Source organism: Mus pahari, chromosome 12 (assembly GCF_900095145.1).
Source record: "Mus pahari chromosome 12, PAHARI_EIJ_v1.1, whole genome shotgun sequence".
Taxonomy (NCBI): Eukaryota; Metazoa; Chordata; class Mammalia; order Rodentia; family Muridae; genus Mus; species Mus pahari.
In genome coordinates this window covers 29,612,669-29,619,974 of record NC_034601.1, presented here as the reverse complement: position 1 = coordinate 29,619,974, position 7,306 = coordinate 29,612,669, and positions in this window count along the sequence as shown.

Here is a 7,306-nt window from a genome sequence, read left to right as displayed (position 1 = left end):
TATATATATATATATATATATATATATATATATATGTATATATATATATATGAAAGTATATATACATATCATACATATATAAATGTATATAATATATATACTTTTTTATATTATATGAATGAAGTATTATTATATATATTATATGAATGAAAGAAATATAAGGGATATATATCCCTTATACTATATGAATGAATATTATTATATATATTATATGAATGAAAGAACTCTAAATGGAGTCACCAAGTAACGGAGGAGACAAAGACCCAACTAGACATATTTTGCCACCAAGTGAAACCTCCAGTGCCAGGAATGGGCTACATCTAATTGAGCTGTTGGCCTAAGAGTCCCCAGGAAAACCCCAAAACACCCCAGGATCCTGCCAAAGCTATTGGCTGCTCTCTGAGAAATGCCGGTAAAGCCCTGTTGCTGAAGACAACACATGCATATCTCATTGACCAGGTTAAAGCTGAGCTGGTGCCTAACTAGAGCCTTCACCACTACTGCTGAGTGGTCATGGTCCTGGAAGGTAATCTGCCAGCTATTAGCGAAGTGTAATCACCAATCAAGCCACAGACCCTGATCTCCAGTGGTGACTTGCCTGCGTGAGATGCTAGTGTAATGGTGGTACAAACATTGTGAGAGTAACCAACCGCTATCTGATTGGATTTAAGGCCCACTCCGTGAGATGGAACCCATGTCTGGCACTGCTTGGTGACCTATTACCTGAGACTAGGTAGGCATTGCTGTTGTTGAAGGAATGCAGTGATCCACTCAATGTCTTGTTCAGCCATCCTCCTCCTCTTGAAAACAAATACTTAGCTTCACAACTGAATGATGTGCAGAGAGTGAGAGATGGCACACCCACCACTAAATGGGATGCTGTTGCCAAGCCCCTCCCCTCAGGGTTCAGGCATCTATACAGAAGAGGAAGCGGACAGACTGGGAAAGCCATAGGGGATGGATGACACCTAGGAGACAGTATCTTGTGACTGACAGGCTTGTGAACTCACAGAGACTGAGCAGCATGCACAGAGTCTGCATGGGTCTAAGCCAGGGCGTCTCAGCGCTGAGAGGGGAAGTGGACACAGGCTCCCTGCTCTAACCCAGAAATTTCTCCAGGTAATAACTGCCTGCAAAAGAAATATTAGTTTTCTCAAATGAGTCACACTTAAGGGCCGGCTCCAATCTCGGCAGTAGATGGCCAACACAAAATGGCTGGTGAACTGGGAGGAGCTGGGGGAGGGGAAACCATGATCAGAGTAGACTATGAAAAAATTATTGTCAATAAAGAAGAGGAAAAGAAATGCTGTAGTAATTTGTCTCCTTGGGCCACTTGTGGTTTAAAATACCAGAAGGCACGTACAATGTATGTTCACTCTGCAGAAGTCCGAGGCTGCTGTAGTAGCTTCAAAGGCCACTGATATTCTAGTCTTTTGCCTTCTGTTTCAGTATCCTTGGTTTGAGGCTTTACAGCCTCAGGCTCTTAGATGGTTACTCCAGTGGAAGCCTCAAACTTGTGGATGAGGGGAGAAAAACAATTTAAAAAGAAAGAAAGGAAAGGGTAGGGAAGAAATCAAAGATACACCGCTTCTATGAGGAGAAAGAAGCCTTGCCCCTAATCCCCAACAGAAATTCTTCTGTCATCGTTTACAACAGAGATCAAGTTCCATGGCCACCACTGGCTGCAAAGGTGTCTGCAAGGAAAGGGCAGGACAGCGTGCACTGGGGGGACATCACCAGCAACCCCTGTGCCTTTGAGCAGAGGCAAGGCAGGTACTGCTGGATCAGTGAGTTCTGCGATTGTGCATATGTGTAATCAGGACGAGAATATGTGGGATGTTTTACAGGGTGTGGAGAGGAAGAATTTGAACAAAATATTGGGAAAATATGAGCCAAATGCAAGAGTCATAGCTCTCATCCAAAACTCAAGAACAGCCTGTGTTTTACCTTAAATAGATGGCTTCATTATTCCCAGCCTTGCCTCTCCAGGGTTATGATACCCAGCACCTGAACGGCGGCATAAGAGCCCCACTTTCCAGCTGTAGATGCATGCCATTGTCAGACGAAGATGGCAGAAATGCCTAAAGGATGTTCTCCTCTTGAAATTCATCGCTTTATCAGCATTTCAGCCTTATTACTTATTTATCAATCAACTCGACTCACTCTCCCAAGCTTCTGTATTATATCAACCTTTCTACCATGGCACAGTTGTTAATTTTTAATTTTATTAGGTACTAATTAGGAAATCAAAATAACCTCTATACTGATACATAATGCTAATTCAGCATATATGTACTATATAAATAGACATCTATACAGACATTCCTACATATATATGTATTGAAGATTAGTACTCGAGAGTTCTAAAGTCACTGCATTTTATACTAGCTTCATTTCCCCCTCTGGATTTCCCATTCCATTTAGAACAGTATTTTTGAGGAGGAATTGTTTTTGGGCTCTGCAGCTTCTTTATCCTGGAGCAATTTCACTTTTGTCATTCTTTCAAGCTAGAGACAGCTCTAATGATTTTCCCATTGCATGGATCCAGCCTTGGTTCCTTACCTGATAATAGTTTCTGAAGATAATTAGAAGAGTTAGAAAGAAAAAAAAAAAAAAAGAAAACCCATGGAAACCCTGGTATTGTTATTAATAAGGAAAAATCCTAGTGCTATTATGACTCTATGTCAGGAGCCAGCTAAGAGGGTTTTTTGTTTTATTTGTTTGTTGGTTGTTGGTTGGTTTATATGTGCCAGGTAATAAACAGTTTTGGCTTTGCCATATTGTTGTTCTCAACTCTGCCCTTATCCCATAAAGGTAACCATAGACACTAAGTACACAACTAGGGGGTCTCTGTGTACCAAATAAATCTTTATTTACAAAGCATTGCTTCAAGCAAACATAAGGAGGAGCCTCTCTTCTACCTCTCAATCCCTTCTTGTCGCATGCTACAAAGCATATTCTTTCTTTTATTTATTTCTTAGGTATTTAAATGTTTGGTTTTCGTGTATGTCTGTACACTAGGTCCTTGCCCACAGAATTCATAAATGGGTGTCAGATCCTGTGGAACTGGAGTTACAGATGGTTGTGAGCTGCCAGGTAGATGCTGGGAATTGAACCTCTGGAAGAGCAGCCAGTGCTGTTAACTACTGAGCCATCTCTCCAGCCCTGTAAGATGTGCTCTTGAAGGACGCTTGGTGGGCCATCCTCATCTCTTGTCCTCGGGTCTACTTGGTAGCAGAGACCCTCCTGTGCTGCTGGGCTGTGTCTGGCTACCTCTTAAGTACAGGTAACTCTACTTGGGAGGCTTACAGCATGCTCTCGTTCGGTAGCTGTGTGACTGTACTGGGTTCTTTGCACCAGAATCTCTGCCACAGTGAAAGTGTCTTTCTTTCACCCCCATGCCACGCTGAGGCAGTCAGGGAACAGAGATGTAGAATCTCTAAGGACCACATCCTCAGGGTCTGTAGGAGCTCTCTGACCTTTTATCCTCAGCCAGTTTCCCAATTTTCTCCCCAGGGACTGTTTTCTGCCCCTCCCCTGCTTTCCTAAAGACAGGATGAGGGGGAACAGCCTTTAACTACAGCAGGAAAGATTAAGGGTAGAGGACAGGAAGAACTTTGGGGTTTTTGCAACTGTATGTTCAGCAAGGCCGAGACCAGGGGATGTTTTGGTGGTCTCTTGGAATTGTTAAAAGGACAGGATGGATTACTTCCTCTCCTTGCCCTAAACAGAAAATGGTGTGACAAAGGAAACAGCTTTCTATTAGAAATTTCCTGTGCAATATGGACTGAGGGCCAGAAAACAAGATTTGAGGACCAAATGTCTTTCACCAGCTTTCTGGATGTAGACCAGCTCTCAGTGTGTCAGCTGCTCACTGTAACTCAGGAGGCCAGCCACTTTTCCCCCAGGTTTTGAATGACATTAGTCTAACAACTGTTAGACTGTTTATTTCTGTTTATTGTTCCTCTCCAGCCCCCACCTCCTTTTTAGAGCAGGCATACCTAGAAAACAAGACAAGATGCAGACAATAAACGTTTGGGATCTGGGTTGCCATTCTAGAATTCGTTTACATCCCCCCCCCCATTGAAATGTTGTGGGCAAATGATCTCACCCTGCTGCTGTTCCTCCTCAATGACACACTGACCCAGCTGTGGCAAGGCCTCTACTAGGTCTTATCCTCTGCCCTTGCTCCACAAGGCACACTGTCCCCACAGCTGGGCTCGGTCCCTCTTTCCTCCCTCAAAGGTGGCTTCCTCAGCTCCCACCCTGCTGGTTCCTTATTCCTTTCTCTTTCCTCATGGCTTCTTGCTGCCCTGTGGCATCTGACCCTCTTCCCTCTGTCTGATCTCTGGGGGGGTTGGAGTGGGGGGAGGGGCAACCTGCCCTGACTCATCTGTCAGTATGACTTATCTTTCCTCTTAATTAATTTTTTTCATTTCAGCACTTTACTAAATGGTGGGACGTTTAGTGAAGTGCCATTGAAATCCAAGTTCACAAAGGCAGTTATGGGATCTCGGTATCTGCAGTCTCAATTACTTGGGAGCCTGACGGGGGAGGGCATCTGAGTTTGTGAGTTGGAGTCTCAACACGGAGAGACTGTAAGATCTTGTCTCAAAACCAGAACAGAGCAGAACAGAACAGAACATCTGAAAGTTGGGATAGACTGGGTTAGAATGGAGTTAGAGGGGAAGGGACAATTGGTGACTTTTAGAGGGAAAATGGTGACTTCATGGTGTGGATGCAGAAAGTATGAGGAGGGGCAACTCAACGGACACCTCGAATTCTACACTGTTCAGCCAGGGAAGTTATTAGGACGGAGAGAAGAGGTGCCGTTTTGAAGTGGATTTGATTTAAGCAGAAAGCAGAATGTACGGGTGGATAATTTATCCAAGGGAGAGTTAATGGGGATGGATAGAAAACCTTTTATCTCATTTGCTCTCGTTGCTTCAGCCCAGCTCCCAGCTCCTCCATCAATATTTCTAGCTCCCCAGGCTTCTCCCATGCTGTGTTGACAGTTCTAATTGCTGATTGGACATTACCACAGGGCACCCATCGTCCCTTGACTCACGTGACAGGGATGTGTGCTATAGGGAGGGCATCATCACAGAAACCGACTCATGAATTCTGGGGTCTGCTGTGTGACTTTGGGCAAGTCGTTTTTCTCCCTGACTTACAGAATCCCGTTGATGAAATTGGATTATGTAAGATCTTAATTAAATCTCTCTCTCATATTCTCCCGTTGGTTCCTCCTTTACAGTTCATTTTCCCTGTGATGCCAGTCTCTCAGTTACCTTGTCTAGCCCAGGAGGCATCTGGGATTTCTCTTCTTCGTCTCCTGCCTACATTTGTTCCATTTTGCATATAAACCACCAACACATGCGGCCACTCTTCCTTATTCCACACCCTTCCACTGCAGCCCATGACCAAATCCTTGGTGAGGTACTTGGCGTCTCTCAGGATAACCCCTCACTCTGTCTGAACCCTTCTAACCAGTTTTCCAGGCACATCTACTTTTCTAAAACACTTCTTCCAGCCTGCCCTATGCCACCCCTCCTTAAATCTTCACAGAGGGCTGAAGGAAAGGGACCACTTGTCAAGACTGATAGAGAATTTTTTTCTAAACACAGGTATCTAAACATCTCTGTTTTAAATCCTGCCCTGACATTCTTTGTGCAATATGTTAATACATGTTCCAGGGCAATAATTCTCTCTCTCATTCTCCTCCATTTCCCACATATATATGTGTACACACACACACACACACACCACACACACACAACCATGAAAATTGTATTCAATAATCTATAGGATAACTTTTGCTTCCTTGTCAGCACATATATTTCTTTGCCTTATTTTTTAAAACATTAAAAAAATCTTTATTGAGGTACAGTTGACATTTGGCAAACTATATGCATTTAAAGCATACATTTGGATCAGGTTTGACATCTGCATACAACACCATAGTCAAGATGATGCCTATCACCTCCAAAATGTCTTAATTCCTATCAGTAACCTCTCCTCCCCTGGGCTCCCACGTGGTCTTCTCCAGACAGTCACTAACATGCTTCTGTCAGTGACGGTTGCTATGCTCAGTCTTAGATGTCACTCAACTTATTATTTTGAGACTTATCCAAATACTGATTCGCCTTATATTATATGGATATATCATAATTTGTTTTATTCAATCACTTGTTGATAGGTTTTTGGATCAATTCCTGGTTTGGGCTATTTAAAATGAACACTGTGAGCACTTGTGTACAAGTCTTTGCATGGGTATTTTATTTCTTTTGGGTAAATATCAGGAGTGGAATGATGAGTCACATGGGAGGTGCATGGTTAACTATTTAGGAAACGGCTACACTTCTGTCTGACGTCATACTATTTCACCATTGATACAGTGCAGGAGAGTTCTGTGTCACATGCCTCACTAACACTTCATAGGCTGGCCTTTGAAGTCTTTACACTGCAGTGGGTGCTTATATCTCACTATGATTTAAACGTGCATCTCCCTAATCACTAATGATATACATTTTCTCTTACCTGGACATCTGCTGTGCAAGTATCTACTCAAATATTTTGTCTTTTTTTCTCCCCGAATTGAATTTTCCCTCTCATCTTATAAAGGTTTCAGAGTTTGTGCATTCTGGACACAATTCTTGTTCAGATTGTGAAATTGAGATTTTCATATACTTTCTCCTACTTTATGCCATTTATTTCTATCAAAAATGTCTCTCGAAGAGAACTTCTGAATCTTGATAAAGGCAAATTTGTCATTTATAGTTTAGAGATTGTGCTTTGGTGTCACGGTGGGAAAAAAAAAATCTCTGCCTATTCAGGGTCCCAATATTTTCTCTAATGTCTACAAATCTTAAAGTGTTAGGTTTTGACATTTGAGTTGACAATCTATTTTAATTTTTGAATGGTATAAATTATGGTTCTAAGTTCATATATTTTGGCTTTGGGACATGTTCATAGGTAGGATTTATTCCTTTCCACAGATGGTTTATGCCTTAGAAACACTGAATACATTAGGTTACATAGCAACCAGAAATTAAAGCTGTAGAGTGTAGATGAATGGGGGTTTGTTAATCAGCGCATCCTAAGTAAGATAGGGGATTATCCTGGGTCTTATCTTCGTCGGTCCAGTGTAATCATATGGACTCTTAAAAGTGGAAAGAGGTTGGTGACATAGCTCACTGCTAGAGTGGTTGCTTACCATGCACGAGGCCTTGGGCTCAATCTCTGGTATAGCCAAAAACGACACACACACACACACACACACACACACACACACACACACACACAC